Source organism: Hyperolius riggenbachi, chromosome 3 (assembly GCF_040937935.1).
Source record: "Hyperolius riggenbachi isolate aHypRig1 chromosome 3, aHypRig1.pri, whole genome shotgun sequence".
Classification (NCBI taxonomy): domain Eukaryota; kingdom Metazoa; phylum Chordata; class Amphibia; order Anura; family Hyperoliidae; genus Hyperolius; species Hyperolius riggenbachi.
The window spans coordinates 45,131,209-45,151,667 of record NC_090648.1 but is presented as its reverse complement, the minus strand read 5'-3'; the positions used below and the strand labels follow the sequence as shown (position 1 = coordinate 45,151,667).

General features: G+C 50.2%; 1 protein-coding gene and 1 long non-coding RNA gene across 4 annotated transcripts in view; one reads left to right on the top strand and one right to left on the bottom strand.

The window, feature by feature from the left end:
* LOC137562587 (uncharacterized) overlaps window positions 1–20,459 on the top strand; it is a 173,116-nt gene that overhangs the window by 1,143 nt on the left and 151,514 nt on the right. The window contains exons 1-2 of one of the 3 annotated variants that reach the window (XR_011030145.1): window positions 15,593–15,708; window positions 19,339–19,425. This is a non-coding gene — a long non-coding RNA (uncharacterized lncRNA). Of the gene's footprint in view, window positions 1–15,592; window positions 15,709–16,891; window positions 17,129–19,338; window positions 19,426–20,459 lie in introns of those variants that run through there. The other 2 variants (XR_011030146.1, XR_011030144.1) reach the window with 2 other exon arrangements.
* LOC137562585 (histidine N-acetyltransferase-like) overlaps window positions 1–20,459 on the bottom strand; it is a 65,011-nt gene that overhangs the window by 26,094 nt on the left and 18,458 nt on the right. The gene's annotated exons all lie outside the window — the stretch shown is intronic.

Genomic DNA, 20,459 nt, shown 5'->3' with positions numbered 1-20,459 from the left:
CAGGCCCCTACTGCATCCTGGCCCTCACTGCATCCTGGCCCTCACTGCATCCTGGCCCCCACTGCATCCTGGCCCCCACTGCATCCTGGCCCCCACTGCATCCTGGCCCCCACTGCATCCTGGCCCCCACTATATCCTGGCCCCTACTGCATCCTGGCCCCTACTACTTGTCACCCTCTGCATCCTGAGGGCAGTCTAGAAGTGAGCAGTGAGAGAAGAGGAAGAAGAGTGAAGGGTAGGTGGAAGTAACATGCATTTCCATTCGCTACAGCTGTGCAATCACTGTGACTGAGCACCCACTGCATCCTGGCCCCCACTACTTGTCACCCTCTGCATCCTGGCCCCCACTACTTGTCACCCTCTGCATCCTGGCCCCCACTACTTGTCACCCTCTGCATCCTGGCCCCCACTACTTGTCACCCTCTGCATCCTGGCCCCCACTACTTGTCACCCTCTGCATCCTGGCCCCCACTACTTGTCACCCTCTGCATCCTGGCCCCCACTACTTGTCACCCTCTGCATCCTGACCCTCACTACTTGTCACCCTCTGCATCCTGACCCCCACTACTTGTCACCCTCTGCATCCTGGCCCCCACTACTTGTCACCCTCTGCATCCTGGCCCCCACTACTTGTCACCCTCTGCATCCTGACCCTCACTACTTGTCACCCTCTGCATCCTGACCCCCACTACTTGTCACCCTCTGCATCCTGACCCCCACTACTTGTCACCCTCTGCATCCTGGCCCCCACTACTTGTCACCCTCTGCATCCTGGCCCCCACTACTTGTCACCCTCTGCATCCTGGCCCCCACTACTTGTCACCCTCTGCATCCTGGCCCCCACTACTTGTCACCCTCTGCATCCTGACGCCCACTATATCCTGCCCCCCACTACATCCTGGCCCTCACTACATCCTGGCCCCCACTACATCCTGTCACCCTCTACATCCTGGCCCCCACTACATCCTGTCACCCTCTGCATCCTGACACCCACTATATCCTGCCCCCCACTACATCCTGGCCCTCACTACATCCTGGAGGGAGGAGGGAATCAGAACTCTTGAAACATGTTTTCTATCATTTTTCCAGCCAGTAGAAGTCTTTCTAAATTTTAAAGTTCGCCTCCCCATTGAAGTAAATTGCCACTTCAATGAGTACATTTGAAAACGGCGCCGGTAGACTTGGGCGCAGGATCCAGCTGTTATATGGCTGGTCCTGCTTCTGCTCAAGTCCGGGCCGTTTTAATTACTATTCCCCCTCCAGGCCGCCTGGATAGTGGGGGAATGATATAATTCGGCTTCCAGCGATTGCTGGAGGCCGAATTATTGTGTTTTTTAAGCAACCTCGGCTCCGTCTTCTGACGGAGCCGATGTTACTTACTGAGCCCTGCTATAGGAATGATTCCTATTGTAGTCTATGGAGGCGCCGGGTGCGCCCAAATCTAGCAGCGCTGAAAAGCGCTGCTCCGACTTCAATGGGGAGGCGAAAATCAGAGGTTCGCGACATCTCTAGTCATCAGCTCGCCTCCTTATCCTCCTCCTCTGCTGTAAGCAGAGTTGTGCCAACCCTTCCTCCAGCCCCATGTCCGACGCTGCATCGCCGCTTTCCACCGCTGGCCCCCTGTCCCCGACGGTGCAGAGGCTACTGTGCCTGCGCGACCGCCGCTGTCCATCACCTCCACGTGGTCCGGAGTGTACTGTGCAGGTGCACAACTACTGCGCCTGCGCAGTACACTCCGGACCACATGGAGGTGATCAACAGCGGCGCTTGCGCAGGTGCAGTAGAAGACACAGTAGTGGAGGTTGTCCTCTGCACTGGCAGGGACCCCGGGCTGGAGGTTGCAAGTGGAGATGCAGCGTGGGACATGGGGCTGGAGGAATCCCTGGGTAAGTAGAGCATGGGGTAGCATCATTTGATGAAGATTCCTTTAACCACCCTGGCGTTCTATTAAGATCGCCAGGGCGGCTGCGGGAGGGTTTTTTTTAAATAAAAAAAAAACTATTTCATGCAGCCAACTGAAAGTTGGCTGCATGAAAGCCCACTAGAGGGCGCTCCGGAGGCGTTCTTCCGATCGCCTCCGGCTCCCAGAATAAACAAGGAAGGCCGCAATGAGCGGCCTTCCTTGTTTTGCTTACATCGTCGCCATAGCGACGAGCGGAGTGACGTCATGGACGTCAGCCGACGTCCTGACGTCAGCCGCCTCCGATCCAGCCCTTAGCGCTGGCCGGAACTTTTTGTTCCGGCTACGCTGGGCTCAGGCGGCTGGGGGGACCCTCTTTCGCCGCTGCTCGCGGCGGATCGCCGCAGAGCGGCGGCGATCAGGCAGCACACGCGGCTGGCAAAGTGCCGGCTGCGTGTGCTGCTTTTTATTTGATGAAAATCGGCCCAGCAGGGCCTGAGCGGCAGCCTCCGGCGGTGATGGACGAGCTGAGCTCGTCCATACCGCCCGGCTGGTTAAGATTTGGCATCGCATGATAATAGGGTTACATTTAGCGGTAGTAAAATATCAGTATCTATCACCAGTATTTTGCTACCGTCATTAGCTCTGTAAGAGTAGAATAACGGTAATTTTACCAATATCCTACTATCAGTTACATCAGCGCACCCAAATATCTGTCTTCCCTTTTTTCATGTTCACCAGGGTCCGGTGCTTCCAACGGGGTATACAGTACATCAGTTGAGTTTCTACAGAGCCCAGAGCAAATTCTAATTTTAACACTGCAACTCCCCATCCACCGTGCAGTGACTGGAGGAGGGCCCCCCGGGTTCAAGGGCCCCGGTGCGGTCGCCGTCTCTACACCCCCTATTGCCGTGCCGCTGGGCTCTACGGTTATTTTTGTCTGTGTCCCTTAAAGCCACCCCTGATGAAGGTATAGCGTGTTTTGGAGACGTGTGTAGATGTGAGAGACAAGCGAGCCAGCCTTGTGTGCGATGAGAGGGAATGTGATCAGCTTCATTTCTCAGTGTTCTAAGTTTCTCAGCTTGTTAGTGAGCAGCCTGGAAGCGGAGGCTGGAAGCCATGCCTCAGTTCTGGCCAATAGCACGAAAATAATACAAAGCCGGCAATTGGGAACGCAATGTTCTGCCTCTGAGAGCAGCTCGGATAAATTTAGAGGCAGATGGAGGCCAAATATCTCCATTCAGAACCCAAAATGAGCCGCCTCCGGTACAGAGCGAACCTCCGCATCTAAACGCCGATCGGTTAAAGTGGACCTGAACTCTTGCACAGGACACAAGGAAAACAGAGAATTGCACCCTGTGTGTTTTTAAGTAGAAGAACCTGTTTAATTCCCCCTCATCTGTAACTAATCACCACCATAATTTGATCTCTCAGCTGTGTCGGCTCAGGAATCTCCTCTGCCATGGCAGAACAGCTAATTTGTAAACACAGGATGTTAACAATATATCTGCTTCCATGAAAGCAGGAAGTAGACTCACTGCAGATTTATTGCAGGATTTGAATCAGCCAAAACAAAGACATTTTTTTCTGTAAAGGTTATTAACCTCCGTGGCGGTGCATTTCTGTCTGGAAAGTCGTAACTCACCAAAATATGTCAGAATACAAGCCTTGTAGACATTCTGCATATAAATAAAAGATCCGAACACAAATTTGTTGAATTCATTAAATATATGAATAAACTTAAATCGTGAAACTATACAAATAAGGCAGGCAGAGAGTAGTCAAAATTCAGGCAGAGGTCAGTGCAGGCGGCAGGTAGAGAGCAGTCAAAATCCAGGCAGAGGTCGGTGCAGGCGGCAGGTAGAGAGTAGTCAAAATCCAGGCAGAGGTCGGTGCAGGCGGCAGGCAGAGAGTAGTCAAAATCCAGGCAGAGGTCGGTGCAGGCGGCAGGCAGAGAGTAGTCAAAATTCAGGCAGAGGTCAGTGCAGGCGGCAGGCAGAGAGTAGTCAAAATCCAGGCAGAGGTCGGTGCAGGCAGCAGGCAGAGAGTAGTCAAAATCCAGGCAGAGGTCGGTGCAGGCGGCAGGCAGAGAGTAGTCAAAATCCAGGCAGAGATCTGTGCAGGCGGCAGACAGAGAGTAGTCAAAATCCAGGCAGAGATCTGTGCAGGCGGCAGACAGAGAGTAGTCAAAATCCAGGCAGAGGTCGGTGCAGGGAGCAGGCTGAGAGTAGTCAAAATCCAGGCAGTGGTCGGTGCAGGCGGCAGGCAGAGAGTACTCAAAATCCAGGCAGAGGTCGGTGCAGGCGGCAGGCAGAGAGTAGTCAAAATCCAGGCAGAAGTTGGTGCAGGCGGCAGGCAGAGAGTAGTCAAAATCGAGGCAGAGGTTGGTGCAGGCGGCAGGCAGAGAGTAGTCAAAATCGAGGCAGAGGTCGGTGCAGGCGGCAGGCAGAGAGTAGTCAAAATCCAGGCAGAAGTTGGTGCAGGTGACAGGCAGAGAGTAGTAAAAATCCAGGCAGAGGTCGGTGCAGGCAGCAGGCAGAGAGTAGTAAAAATCCAGGCAGACTTCGGTGCAGGTGGCAGGCAGAGAGTAGTCAAAATCCAGGCAGAGGTCGGTGCAGGCGGCAGGCAGAGAGTAGTCAAAATCGAGGCAGAGGTCGGTGCAGGCGGCAGGCAGAGAGTAGTCAAAATCCAGGCAGAGGTTGGTGCAGGCGACAGGCAGAGAGTAGTCAAAATCCAGGCAGACTTCGGTGCAGGTGGCAGGCAGAGAGTAGTCAAAATCCAGGCAGACAATGGTGCAAGCGGCAGGTGCACGTCCCCACTGTATGATCAGCGCTGCCCAGTGGGACACAGGCTTCTCCACCGACTACCTGCATTCGTTTTTGGCTGCCGGGATCCCCATGTCCCCCATGTTGTTCCGGGGACCTGGCGGCCAATCAGAGCGGCGGTGGCGGCATGATGTCACCGGAGGCCACGCTATTTTTAAAGTGGCCAGCAGAGACGGATCACGGCGGCCGATAACTACGGCAGGTAGCGGGGGAGAAGCCTGGGTCCCGCTGGGCAGCGCTGATCGCGCGCAGGACCCAGGAAAGCTGCGCACACAGCTATTTCTGCCAGCCTGACCTGAGCACGGGCTTACCACTCCCAGCACACAAAGCGGAGTCTGTGTCTGAGTGTATAACTCACTCACAGGCTTATCGCTCTGAGCTGCGGATTTCCATCACAAGCCTGACTCGGGATTACCGCTAAACAGGTTAAACCTCTGACAGCAAACCTTCTGACATGTGCTATAAAATGCTTAAAGCATACCTGAAGTGGCATGATGAAATAAACATGGGGACGTGTAAAACTAGCCCTAATACATTCTCTAAGGTCCCATTCTGGTTTCCAGTTCAACACTTAAAAGCTTTGCAAATGAGCTTGTCGACAGCTTGTCAATTTAGTCTCTCATTTTTCCAGAAAAGTAAATAGAGGTTAAAGCAGCAGAGAAACAGTGAAATGAGTCTTCTAAGGAGGTTTAATTGCAGCAAGGTTTAAAGAGTATTAGGGGATCCTGTGTGATCTGCTAATACTCACCCCAGCTGCACAGATCTGCCAGATTGCCTATATACAGCAACTCGATGTACAGATCTGCCAGATTACCTATACACACAGCATCTCGATGTACAGATCTGCCAGATTGCCTATATGCAGCAACTCGATGTACAGATCTGCCAGATTGCCTATATGCAGCAACTCGATGTACAGATCTGCCAGATTGCCTATATGCAGCAACTCGGTGTACAGATCTGCCAGATTGCCCATATACAGCAACTCAATGTACAGATCTGCCAGATTGCCTATATGCAGCAACTCGATGTACAGATCTGCCAGATTGCCCATATACAGCAACTTAATGTACAGATCTGCCAGATTGCCTATATGCAGCAACTCGATGTACAGATCTGCCAGATTGCCTATACACACAGCATCTCGATGTACAGATCTGCCTGATTGCCTATATGCAGCAACTCGATGAACAGATCTGCCAGATTGCCCATATACAGCAACTCAATGTACAGATCTGCCAGATTGCCTATATGCAGCAACTCGATGTACAGATCTGCCAGATTGCCTATATGCAGCAACTCGATGTACAGATCTGCCAGATTGCCTATACACACAGCATCTCGATGTACAGATCTGCCAGATTGCCTATATGCAGCAACTCCATGTACAGATCTGCCAGATTGCCTATATGCAGCAACTCGATGTACAGATCTGCCAGATTGCCAATATACAGCAACTCGATGTACAGATCTGCCAGATTGCCCATATACAGCAACTCGATGTACAGATCTGCCAGATTGCCTATATGCAGCAACTCGATGTACAGATCTGCCAGATTGCCCATATACAGCAACTCAATGTACAGATCTGCCAGATTGCCTATATGCAGCAACTCGATGTACAGATCTGCCAGATTGCCTATACACACAGCATCTCGATGTACAGATCTGCCTGATTGCCTATATGCAGCAACTCGATGAACAGATCTGCCAGATTGCCCATATACAGCAACTCAATGTACAGATCTGCCAGATTGCCTATATGCAGCAACTCGATGTACAGATCTGCCAGATTGCCTATATGCAGCAACTCGATGTACAGATCTGCCAGATTGCCCATATACAGCAACTCAATGTACAGATCTGCCAGATTGCCTATATGCAGCAACTCGATGTACAGATCTGCCAGATTGCCTATACACACAGCATCTCGATGTACAGATCTGCCTGATTGCCTATATGCAGCAACTCGATGAACAGATCTGCCAGATTGCCCATATACAGCAACTCAATGTACAGATCTGCCAGATTGCCTATATGCAGCAACTCGATGTACAGATCTGCCAGATTGCCTATATGCAGCAACTCGATGTACAGATCTGCCAGATTGCCTATACACACAGCATCTCGATGTACAGATCTGCCAGATTGCCTATATGCAGCAACTCCATGTACAGATCTGCCAGATTGCCTATATGCAGCAACTCGATGTACAGATCTGCCAGGTTGCCTATACACACAGCATCTCGATGTACAGATCTGCCAGATTACCTATATGCAACAACTCGATGTACAGATCTGCCAGATTGCCTATATGCAGCAACTCAATGTACAGATCTGCCAGATTGCCTATATGCAGCAACTCGATGTACAGATCTGCCAGATTGCCTATATGCAGCAACTCAATGTACAGATGTGCCAGATTGCCTATATGCAGGAACTCGATGTACAGATGTGCCAGATTGCCTACACAAAGCATCTCTATGTACTGATCTGCCAGATTGCCTATGCACACAGCATCTTGATGTACAGATCTGGCAGATTGCCTCTATACACAGCAACTCGATGTACAGATCTGCCAGATTGCCTCTATACACAGCATCTAGATGTACAGATCTGCCAGATTGCCCATACACAGCATCTCGATGTACAGATCTGCCAGATTGTCTCTAAACATAGCATCTCGATGTACAGATGTGCAAGATTGCCTATACACACAGCATCTCGATGTACAGATTTGCCAGATTGCCCATACACAGCATCTTGATGTACAGATCTGGCAGATTGCCTCTATACACAGCAACTCGATGTACAGATCTGCCAGATTGCCTATACACAGCATCTCGATGTACAGATGTGCCATATTGCCTCTACACACAGCATCTCGATGTATAGATCTGCCGGATTGCCTATACACAGCATCTTGATGTACAGATCTGCCAGATTGCCAATACACACAGCATCTCGTTGTACAGATCTGCCAGATTACCTGCACACAGCATCTCGATGTACAGATCTGCCAGATTGCCTCTGTACACAGCATCTCGATGTACAGATCTGCCAGATTGCCTCTATACAGCATCTCGATGTACAGATCTGCCAGATTGCCTCTATACAGCATCTCGATGTACAGATCTGCCAGATTGCCTCTATACACAGCATCTCGATGTACAGATCTGCCAGATTGCCTATATACTTAGTATGGTATAGTTATCCTTTCATGTTAGCTCTCTCTATATATTTTCTATTTATCTTTGGATATTTTAGTGGAAAGACCATAAGTGGGTCACTGCCTGAAGCTGCTCTGAGGGAATGGAGGGCGGAAAGAACAGAGAGAAACTGAAATATAGGTATTTGGGGGGATAATGCACATGGGTGACAGCAGAATGTGGGGGTGTGATAAAGAGAGGAGGGGGGAAGAGGGGAGGGGGAAGAGGAGGGGGGAGGGAGGGGGGAGAGGGGAGGGCAAGAGTGTAGCAAGGTCTGAGCTGCTGCATTCAAGACATTTAACTCCTTGATAACATTTGCTTTATTTGCTATAGATTCCCTTTCAATGAAGCAGTTGCCAACAGGGGGTTAAATGTCTTGATCTAAAGCGTTAGTGATTAAAATTGGCCATGTAGCATTGCCTGGAGGAGCAGAGCAGGTGGAGGAGGCTGTGGGAGAGAAAGTGTGCAGCTGGGAGAAATGGAAGAGGAGGGAGGTGAGAGGATACAGGAAGGAAGAAAGGGGAAAAGGAAAGAAGGAAAGGAAGAAAGAAGGAAAAAAAGAGAAGAGTAAAGAAAGAAAAAAAAGAGAAGAGGAAAGAAAGAAAGGAAAGTGATAAAGAAGTAAGAAAGGAAAAAAGAAGGAAGGAAGGAAAGGGAAAGAAAGGAAGAAAGGAAAATAAAAGAAGGAAGGAAAGGAAGATAGAAAAAGAAAGAAGGAAGGAAAGGAAAAAATAAAGAAGGAATGAAAGAAAGAAGGAACAAAGGAAATAAAGAAGGAAAGAATGAATGAAACAAGAAAGAAAGAAAGAAGGCAAAGAAAGAGAAAGAAAGGACAAAAAAGGAAAGGAAGAAAGAAGCAAGGAAACAAAGAAGGAAGGAAAAGAAGAATGAAAGAAGGAAGGAAACAGGCAGGAAAGAAGGGAGGGAGGGGGGGGGGGGGGACAAGAAGTAAGGGGAGAGGGGTAGAAGGAAAAATAGTAAGAAAACATTAGAAGTGAAGGAAGGGAGGGAGGTAGACGGAAGATGTAATAAGAGTACATAAGAGGGAAGGAAAGACGGGATGGGTGTTGGAGGACCTTCACTCCAGGGGAAGCAGGAGGCCGTGTGCATCACCTGCGGGGGCCATTCGCTGTGACGCTGACCCCATTCATTCTACATAATAAGGTGCACAGAAATGCAAGCGCAGACAAATTCCCAGAAAAGTGATGGGAAGGAATAAGAAGAAGAAAGTGATGGAGGGGGGATAGAATACGGAAATGATGGGAAAAGAAAGGAAGGAAGGAAAGTCGGAAAGAGGGTGGAAGGAAAATGTGATAAAAAAGGCAGCTTACGAGGAAGTAAGAAGTGAGCAGGAAATAATGCTAAACTAAAGAAGCTGTGGGAGGATAATAGAAGGGAGAAGGGGGGGGGGGGGGGGGGGGGGTAGAAGAAGTAATAAGAGGGCATGGGAAGGAAGGCAGAGAAAAGGAAAGAGGAAGTTAGAGAAGAGGGACAGAAGGCTGTATCAGTATCCAAAGTGTTATGGATAAAAGTTAAAAACAATTCTGGCTCCAGCCTACTGACCACCTGACATCACTGGCTCCAGCCTACTGACCACCTGACATCACTGGCTCCAGCCTACTGACCACCTGACATCACAGGCTCCAGCCTACTGACCACCTGACATCACAGGCTCCAGCCTACTGACCACCTGACATCGCTGGCTGCAGCCTACTGACCACCTGACATCGCTGGCTGCAGCCTACTGACAACCTGACATCGCAGGCTCCAGCCTACTGACCACCTGACATCACTGGCTCCAGCCTACTGACCACCTGACATCACAGGCTCCAGCCTACTGACCACCTGACATCACAGGCTCCAGCCTACTGACCACCTGACATCACAGGCTCCAGCCTACTGACCACCTGACATCACTGGCTCCAGCCTACTGACCACCTGACATCACTGGCTCCAGCCTACTGACCACCTGACATCACAGGCTTCAGCCTACTGACCACCTGACATCACTGGCTCCGGTCTACTGACCACCTGACATCACTGGTTTATACTGGTTGAACTCGATGGACGTATGTCTTTTTTCAACCAAAATAACTATGTAACTATGTAACTGGCTCCGGCCTACTGACCACCTGACATCACTGGCTTCGGCCTACTAACCACCTGACATCACAGGCTCCGGCCTACTGACCACCTGACATCACTGGCTCCAGCCTACTGATCACCTGACATCACAGGCACCAGCCTACTGACCAACTGATATCACTGGCTCCAGCCTACTGACCACCTGACATCGCAGGCTCCAGCCTACTGACCACCTGACATCACAGGCTCCAGCCTACTGACCACCTGACATCACAGGCTCCAGCCTACTGACCACCTGACATCACAGGCTCCAGCCTACTGACCACCTGACATCACAGGCTCCAGCCTACTGACCACCTGACATCACAGGCTCCAGCCTACTGACCACCTGACATCACAGGCTCCAGCCTACTGACCACCTGACATCACTGGCTCCAGCCTACTGACCACCTGACATCACAGGCTCCAGCCTACTGACCACCTGACATCACAGGCTCCAGCCTACTGACCACCTGACATCACAGGCTCCAGCCTACTGACCACCTGACATCACAGGCTCCAGCCTACTGACCACCTGACATCACAGGCTCCAGCCTACTGACCACCTGACATCACAGGCTCCAGCCTACTGACCACCTGACATCACAGGCTCCAGCCTACTGACCACCTGACATCACTGGCTCCAGCCTACTGACCACTTGACATCACAGGCTCCAGCCTACTGACCACCTGACATCACAGGCTCCAGCCTACTGATCACCTGACATCACTGGCTCCAGCCTACTGACCACCTGACATCACAGGCTCCAGCCTACTGACCACCTGACATCACAGGCTCCAGCCTACTGACCACCTGACATCGCTGGCTGCAGCCTACTGACCACCTGACATAACTGGCTGCAGCCTACTGACCACCTGACATCACAGGCTCCAGCCTACTGACCACCTGACATCACAGGCTCCAGCCTACTGACCACCTGACATCGCTGGCTGCAGCCTACTGACCACCTGACATCGCTGGCTGCAGCCTACTGACCACCTGACATCACTGACTACAGCCTACTGACCACCTGACATCACAGGCTCCAGCCTACTGACCACCTGACATCACAGGCTCCAGCCTACTGACCACCTGACATCACTGGCTCCAGCCTACTGACCACCTGACATCACAGGCTCCAGCCTACTGACCACCTGACATCACTGGCTCCAGCCTACTGACCACCTGACATCACAGGCTCCAGCCTACTGACCACCTGACATCACAGGCTCCAGCCTACTGACCACCTGACATCACAGGCTCCAGCCTACTGACCACCTGACATCACAGGCTCCAGCCTACTGACCACCTGACATCACAGGCTCCAGCCTACTGACCACCTGACATCACTGGCTCCAGCCTACTGACCACCTGATATCACAGGCTCCAGCCTACTGACCACCTGACATCACTGGCTCCGGCCTACTGACCACCTGACATCACAGGCTCCGGCCTACTGACCACCTGACATCACAGGCTCCAGCCTACTGACCACCTGACATCACAGGCTCCAGCCTACTGACCACCTGACATAATAATAATAATAATAATCCAAACATTTGTATAGCGCTTTTCTCCTGTCGGACTCAAAGCGCTCAAGAGCTGCAGCCACAGGGACGCGCTCAAGAAGCCACCCTGCAGTGTTAGGGAGTCTTGCCTTGAACTCCTTACTGAATAGGTACTTGACCTAGCCAGGATTCAAACCCTGGTCTCCCATGTCAAAGGCAGAGCCCTTAGCCAGTACACTGTCCGGCCACAGGACATCACAGGCTCCAGCCTACTGACCACCTGACATCACAGGCTCCAGCCTACTGACCATCTGACATCACTGGCTGCAGCCTACTGACCACCTGACGTCACTGGCTCCAGCCTACTGACCATCTGACATCACTGGCTCCAGCTTACTGACCACCTGACATCACAGGCTCCAGCCTACTGACCACCTGACATCACTGGCTCCAGCCTACTGACCACCTGACATCACAGGCTCCAGCCTACTGACCTCCAGTCATCTAACGGCTAAATAGTAATCGGCACAAATGTTATCTTAGTGTTTACTATTTACCTGCATCAGTGTCTTACTTCAGCTAACATCTGGAAATATGCCTGAAGAAGGGGACTAGATCCCTGAAATCTTGCGTAATATAATGTTATCAGTTAGCTATTAAAAGGTATTACTTTTACAATACATTTTTTTCCACCTGGATAACAGTTGTTACCCTTCTCAGGATGTCAGATGGAAGGCACTTGCAGAACCTGGTCACAGACAGAGATGCAGACAGGCCTCAGTCACCCGTGAACTGCTGCCCATATCACTGTATGGATACTAAATATAGCTTCCACTTAATAAGTCATCATGACACACATTCTAACCCAGCACAGCTCTCCCTCCTCTCAGCAGACAGATATGGGGTGATAACTGCAGGCTTATCACAGCCAACAGCTGAAGCCAATTAGTGAATGGTGACTCTGGCCTATCCGGTGTCTGGGGCTGTCACACTGAAAATAAGAAGTCTGATAACTCTTAAAACTTCTTCCTGAATACATACATTCCTATCATTGAACTGAATGAAAAACTTCTGGGGGTAACAGATCGTAACTTCTTTGATTGCCATTTTCCACGCAAATCACCATAGAAGTGACACTGAAGTGAAAATAAACTTAAAGGATACCTGAGGTGACATGTGACATAATGAGATAGACATGGGTATATACAGTACCAAGCACACAAATAACTAGGCTGTGTTCCTTTTTTTCTTTCTCTGCCTGAAAGAGTTAAACATTAGGTATGTAAGTGACTGACACAGTCTTGACCCTCACTGATAATACATTCCAACTATAAAACACTTTCCTAGCAGAAAATGGCTTGTGAGAGCAGGAAAGCGATAAAAAGGGTCAATAGTTCATAGGTTTTAGCTCTGGCATACTTCAATGAATGTGTCATTGAGCAAAAACAATAATACAGTTGAAAAGTAAAAAAGCAGATTTAGGCTGCTTTCACAGTGGGACGTTACAGGCGCACGTTAGAGCAGCCTGTAACGCAGCCCACCGCACAGCAATGAAAAATCAATGGGCTGTTCACAGTGCCCACGTTGCGTTACTTAGTAACGCTGCGCCATTAGACAACGTACTGCATGCAGTACTTTATAAGCGGCAGAGCCGCGTTAGACTGCTTGCACATGCTCAGTAACGTTGGGGAGGAGCGGAGAGCGGCCGGGCACATGGCTAATTAATATTCACTGCACTCAGTGACGTGCAGTGTTTACTTCCTGGAGCGGCCGCTCTGTGCGGCGATTGGCCGGGCGGGACCACGTAATGCCGCATGCATCCAAGAGTACGCATCACGGACGCCAGAGTGAGCTGCACAACGCGGCTCACTCTGACGTCCACATTAGAGAACACCAGGCGTTGCGTTAGGGGCACGTTATGCGACCATAACGTCCCCTAAAACGCAACGTCCTGGTGTGAAACCAGCCTTAAACATAAAATAAAACTCGAATATCTTAAAAAGTCATTTTTAGGAGAAGGAAGATAGATACAATTGTTTATTTCATTAGTTTATTTTCAAGGGACACTTAAGCCAGGAATAAAAAAAAAATCAGTTTTACTTGCCTGGGGCTTCTGCTAGCCCCCTGCAGCTGTCCCGTGGCCTCGCAGTCACTCACAAATCCTCTGGTCCCCCTCCGCCAGCTAGTTTTGTTTTGCTGACAGGGAGTCGACAGGCTTTCTGCACCTGCGCAGGCCTGGCCACACCTATACACTTCTTCATGTTCCCGTCCTCAATAGCGTTCTGCACAGGCGCAGAATGCTATTGTGGATGGGAACGCAAAGAAAAATACGTGTGGCAAAAATGAAACTAGCTGGCGGCGGGGGACCGGAGGCTCCCTGAGTGGCTGTGAGGGCACGGGATGGTGGGAGGGGGCTGGTAGAAGCCCCAGGAAAGTAAAACTGATTTTCTATTCCTGGCTTATGTGTCCCTTTAACCTCCTTGGCGGTAAGGACGAGCTCGGCCCCCGCAGGGCACCGCTCAGGCCCTGGTGGGCCGATTTTCGTATTTTTATTTTTTTAAACACGCAGCTAACACTTTGCTAGCTGCGTGTTAGGGACGATCGCCGCCGTTTGCTGCCGATGCGCCGGTACCCGCCGCGTAACAGGGACCCCCCCCCCCCCCCCCCGAGACCCCATGCGCAGCCTGGCCAATCAGAGCCAGGCAGCGCTGAGGGGTCGATTGGGACTCCCTGTGACGTCACAACGTCGATGTTGTCATGCCATTTGTCGCCATGGCGACGGGGAAAGCCCTAAAGGAAATCCCGTTCAGAACAGGATTTCCGGATGGGCTTGATCGCCAGCGGTGATCGGAGGGGTGGAATGGATGCCGCAGGGAGGGGGAATCATGTAGCTAGCGGTAGGCTAACTACATAATTTAAATAAAAAATGCAAAAAATACTGCTGTGCCGCCACCCTGGCGCCATCAATAGAACGCTAGGGTGGTTAAGACAGTAGTATGGATAATTAATAGAACATTAGTAGCAAAGAGTCTCATATTTCTATTTTCAGGTATATATATATTTTTTTTATAGCATTGCATCATTCTCTTATATTTGCCGTTTAGAATCCACACTCTGTCTTTTAAGCTATCAATCAATAATTAAGCTGATTTCCAGTTACATCATTTGGCAAAAAAAAAGTGCAGGTATTTCTGTAAAAACATTGTGACTTTCCTGAAAACAGCCAATCGGCCCCTTTCAAAACTAGTCTTTATTTGCTAGCTGTACAAGACATGCTATGAAAACCCATTTCATTTTGCAGCTACCTAAAAATTTTTTCTTGTAACAATGACAATGACCTTGATTCAAAAAGCATAACCGCATTTGGTAACGCTGAAAACAGCTGACTTTACCGAGCACTTAAGAAAATGTCAATTCATAAAAGCTGTTACCGAATGAAAAGCTGAAATTCCCGAGCAGTGAGGTAAATTACCGACTTGTGCTGTAATTACCTCAACACATGTCAGTAAATGTCAATTCCTACAAGCCTGAATTCTAACCGACACTCTGGTGTGGCAAAATGAGAGTGTAGATCAGGGGTGTCAGACTCAAATTCAAAGTGGGCCGAAATTTTGCACTGGGACCAAGTGACGGGCCAACCTCAATGGGCTCTATTCCCAAATCTTCTCAAATGACTTATTTATCTCCTAATTGATAAAAAAAACTTTTCAGCACATTTACAAACCAAATAAGCACTCAAAGTAAGTTGTTCCTGATTAACTTTATTTCAATATTACTTTTCTTACCTTAAAGTGAACCTCCAGACTAAAAATCTACTCAGCAGCACTGAAAGGGCTTAGTGTTTCTTTAACAGTTTCACAGCATCAGAGCTTTGTTTTAATTACCTAAGCATAATTATTAGCTATACAGAAGCTAAGCTCCGCCCCATCAAAGAAAACTGCTCGGGCATTTTCCCCCTGATGCTGGGCAAAGCATGATGGGATTTCCTATGTTGTTGTTCATGTTGCCTAGCAACTGGGAGAGATGCTCAGGACACAGGACAGTTGGAACTGTGTCTCATGCTCCCTGTCACCTCCTTTCAACCAAAAAGATGGCTGCCCCATGAAATCAAACCTTTGCCTGTTCTTTTAAAACTGTGTGGGTAAGAGATTATATTACCTATCTACAGGGCCGTTTCTTGCCCCGTTCAGCCGGTTCTGCTGAACGGGGCGCCGATGAGAGACAGATGGGGGAGGGCGCCAGGCAGAAGCATGTGACTGCTAGGAGCCGGTGACGCGCGGATGCGGTGCAGCGAGAGGCAGGAGGAGCTGTGCGCACCAGCGCGATCACCGGCTTCAGTTCGCGTATGTCGCGTACCCCCCTCCCCCCCCCCCCCCCGTGTGCCTCCCGTTGCTGCCTGCCTCTCTTGCAGACCTCGGCGCTGGCGGCGACCCGACCGGAGAGTGTCAGAGCAGAGCGCACACCCGCAGACAATGCACATGCGGAAGTGATGTCATTGACCATGACCACTTCCTGCATGAAGTGATGCTGGTGGTAGTGTGCGCTCTGCTCTGCCGTTCTCCGGTCGGGTCGCCGCCAGCTCTGAGGTCTGTGTAAGCCCTGCATAGCACCCTGCACAGCCCCCAGCATCCCGCCCAGCAAAGCACCCTACAGAGCCCCCAGCATCCAGCCCAGCAAAGCATCCTGCAGAGCCCCCAGCATCCCGCCCAGAATAGTACCCTGCAGAGCCCCCAGCACAGCAAGGCACCTTGCACAGCCCCCGGCATCCAGCCCAGCATAGCACCCTGCAGAGCCTCCAGCCCAGCAAAGCACCCTGCAGAGCCCCCAGCATCCCGCCCAGCATAGCACCCTGCAGAGCCCCCAGCATCCAGCCCAGCAAAGCACCCTGCAGAGCCCCCAGCATCCCGCCCAGCATAGCACCCTGCAGAGCCCCCAGCATCCCGCCCAGCATAGCACCCTGCAGAGCACCCAGCACAGCAAGGCACCTTGCACAGCCCCCGGCATCCAGCCCAGCATAGCACCCTGCAGAGCCCCCAGCATCTAACCCAGCAAAGCACCCTGCAGAGCCCCCAGCATGCAGCCCAGCAAAGCACCCTACACAGCCCCCAGCATGCAGCCCAGCATAGCACCCTGCACAGCCCCCAGCATGCAGCCCAGCAAAGCACCCTGCAGAGCCCCAGCACCCAGCATAGCACCCTGCACAGTCCCCAGCATGCAGCCCAGCAAAGCACCCTGCACAGCACCCAGCCCAGCAAAGCACTCTGAACAGCGCCCAGCATAGCACCCTGCATGCAGCCCAGCAACACCCTGCACAGCCCCAGCATTCAGCCCAGCAAAGCGCCCTGCACAGCCCAAAGCCCAGCAAAGCACCCTGCACAGCACCCAGCCCAGCAAAGCGCCCTATTGCTGCTATTAGTGTGTGTGTCTTGCCCTTGCTGCCGCTGCCCGCTAGCACCTCTGGCTCCGTGGTCCCCCGCCCGGACCCCCACCGATCCTGGCCTGGCGCCTTCTTCCAGGACCAGAATCCAATTCCACCTGCCAGGATGGTGGACAGCATCATGGTAAGTAGGCAGGCAGTCTATGTACTGCACTGCCTCTCTCTTTCTGACGTGGCTGTTGGGGGAGGGTGGCACTCTTTTTGCCCTGGGCTGGTGGTCAGACCACCATACCACCATGGTCTGATTTTGACTGTGACTCCCTGGCTGGACAGTTAAGTTATCTAAGGGGGTGGCTGTGGGGTCAGGCCAGTGTGATTGCAACATGTACTGGGTGGGGGGGTTGTGCTGTCAGGCCAGTGGGATTGCAACATGCACTGGGAGGGGGGCTGTGGGGTCAGGCCAGTGGGATTGCAGCATTATTATTATTTAGGATTTATATAGAGCTGACATATTATGCAGCGCTGTACAGAGGATATAGTCTTGTCATTAACTGTCCCTCAGAGGAGCTCACAATCTAATCCCTACTATAGTCTTATGTCTATGTATGTACAGTGTAGTGTATGTATCATAGTCTAGGGCCAATTTTTTAGAGTGAAGCCAAATAACTTATCTGTATGTTTTTGGTATGTGGGAGGAAACCGTAGTGCCCGGAGGAAACCCACGCAGACACGGGGAGAACATACAAACTCCTTGCAGATGTTAAACTGGCTGGGATTCGAACCAGGAACCCAGCGTTGCAAGGCGAGAGCGCTAACCACTATGCCACCGTGCTGTCCCATGTACTGGGAGGGGGGTTGTGGGGTCAGGCCAGTGGGATTGCAACATTTCTCTCAATAAACCTTGTGTTAAGCATAAGTAAAAAAAAAAAAAATGGTGAGTTGGTTTCAAGAAGCCTTTTGACATGATTTCACTTAGCAGCTCTGATTTTGGGGAAGTAAGGGGGGGGGGGGGCATATTTTTTGACTCTCGAACTGGGTGAAATTTAGCCTAGAAACTGCCCTGCCTATCTATTTTAATTAACATAACTAATGTAACTTAATGATAGTATGTTTGTTTAGGCTGGAGTTCCTCTTTAATTATATTCTATTTTTGCTCTTTGAGAGCTTAAAAAATTGATCTAGATAAGGTGAAAAAGCTTTGTGAATCATGACCAATGTCTACTGGCCACCTTCCTCCAGGTTCCTTGGAGTCTAATGGCCCCACTCCAACCCCTATACGGTTCCCTGGTGTCTAATGGTCCTCCCTCCCTCCCCTAGTGATCATCCTTCCACTATACAGTTCTCTGTTGTCTAAAGGCCCCCACCCTCCCCCATACAGTTCCCTGGTGCTTAGTGCTTTCCCCCACCTCTTCCATATGGCTTCCCTGCTGTTCTAGGACTTCACCTCCAATATAGCTTCCCTGGTGGTCTAGAGAGGGCCAAACATAATGCAAAAAAGGGAAACCACTTGAGGGCCAAATTTAATGGCTCTGAGGGCCAGATTTGGCCCGCGGGCTTGAGTTTGACATGTATGGCATAGACTGTGCGATTCTGTGAGAAGCCTGTGTGACTCAGACAAGCATAGAGGGATAAGCTATGACTGACAGGGGCAGAAGCCAATAGAAACAGCCCCTGTCTCCTGCAAGTCGGGATGATGGATTTTGATAGGATCCGAAGCCTCCTTCGGCGGGTCCAGCTTTCCTACCCCCAGGCAATGAGCAGAGAGAATGGAACAAAAGAAGTTTCTCTGCCTTCCTTCGGCAGTTTAACCTCTTTTGTTCCTGTTTGAAGATGCAGAGTAACTAGTGGGGAAATCACCTAAGCATGGCATGTGTAAAGTCTCCTGGAAGTTCATCTAAGCTGTGGCAAATAAATAATATGTTAAGAAAGACTAATAGACAGATTAAGAGCGAGCAGAGGCAGTATAACAAACAGTATAGCAAAACATGTACATCTAAAGGGATGTTGGGATGCCTCTTACTAATGTAATGCTGTCTCTGCATGGAGTTTTGCCTGCTGAAGCCGTTAAATTACTGTTGTTCTAACGCACCTGTGAACATTTTTTATGAATTAGCACACAAAAGTCTAAAATACTGAATGTGGTGTTTTACTGAGCACTTTACATTTACCTCACTGTGCTCTATGAATCGAGGTCATTGTGTATGAAGTTAAATTCAATATGTACAGTAGCCAATAACACACATAGAGAGGAACAGGAACCATGAGAACAGAATTCAGAAGCAGAAAGAACCACTAATGATCGCTGCAGTTACACTGTGTGTGCACTAGATGGCATGACAGCATGGCAATAACACAAATGTGAACTGGAGGCTAAAAATGTCCCTTTCTGTGCAGGGTAGTGACAGCATAAGCAAGATGGCTGCTCCCATACAGTCAAAAAGACAGACCTGACAAGGGCGAAACAAGTGGAGACATATTGGGGTAAGCATGTCTATTGCTTTAATATGCAAATAATGTAGTATTCATTTGAAGTATGTAAACCTAAAGAGAGCCCGAGGTGGGCTCAAAAAATGAAAAAAAAAGGTGGGCTACCTGGTCCGTGGGCTGAGCGGATCAGGTAGCGGCCAAAACCGCCGCTCCCATGGGCCGCAATGGCTCACTTTCACTTTTGTGACCTCTGGGTCAGGGCGCTGCACTGAGAGACTGTGTGTCTCTCATAGCATGCAGGGAGGCGGGGGAATGGCAGGGGGCGTGGCCAGGGGGAGAGAGCTGCCCTATGGCAGCTCAGGAAACCCTGCAGGAACGCACCTGGCAGGTGTTTTGAACAGGGAATTCCTCTCCCCTGTATTTATCTCCGAGTTAGCGACAAATCTAGTCTCTAAACTCGGGAGGCTATAGCGTGGAGGAGGAGGGGCAGAGAGAGGCGGTTGGGGGACACAGAGGCATGTCATTAGGCAGAGAACAGGCCTCTGTATCCCATCTGCCCCCCTGAAGATCCACCTCGGGTTCTCTTTAATGAATTAAAGGGGACCTGAACTCAGAACATCCTCTCTGCTCTAAAAGATAAGCAACAGCATAATAAACTTTAAAGAAAAAAAACATTTCTTTGTTACAGGTGATACATATCCTACAATAAATCTGCAGTGTGTCTACTTCCTTCTCTAATGGAAACAGACATATTGTTAACATCATGTGCTTTCAAATGAGCTTATCTGTCTTATCTGCCGTGGCAGTCAGCTGTCCCAGGGGAGGGATAAAATTACAACTTGTGATTAGACACAGAGGAGGGGGAATTAGACAGACTAAACTCTCTAAATACATACATGGTGCATTTCCATACCTCCCACCATTGTGAGATTGGGCCACACCCCTAATCACACACCCCTGGTCACGCCCCCAGCACACCCCTAGTCACGCCTACCATAAAGATTTCATAGGAAAAATATGTTGTTTTATAATTCAAACTACACTGGGCCTTTCTATGCTGGTTCATTTTCCTTGTTATAAACATTTGA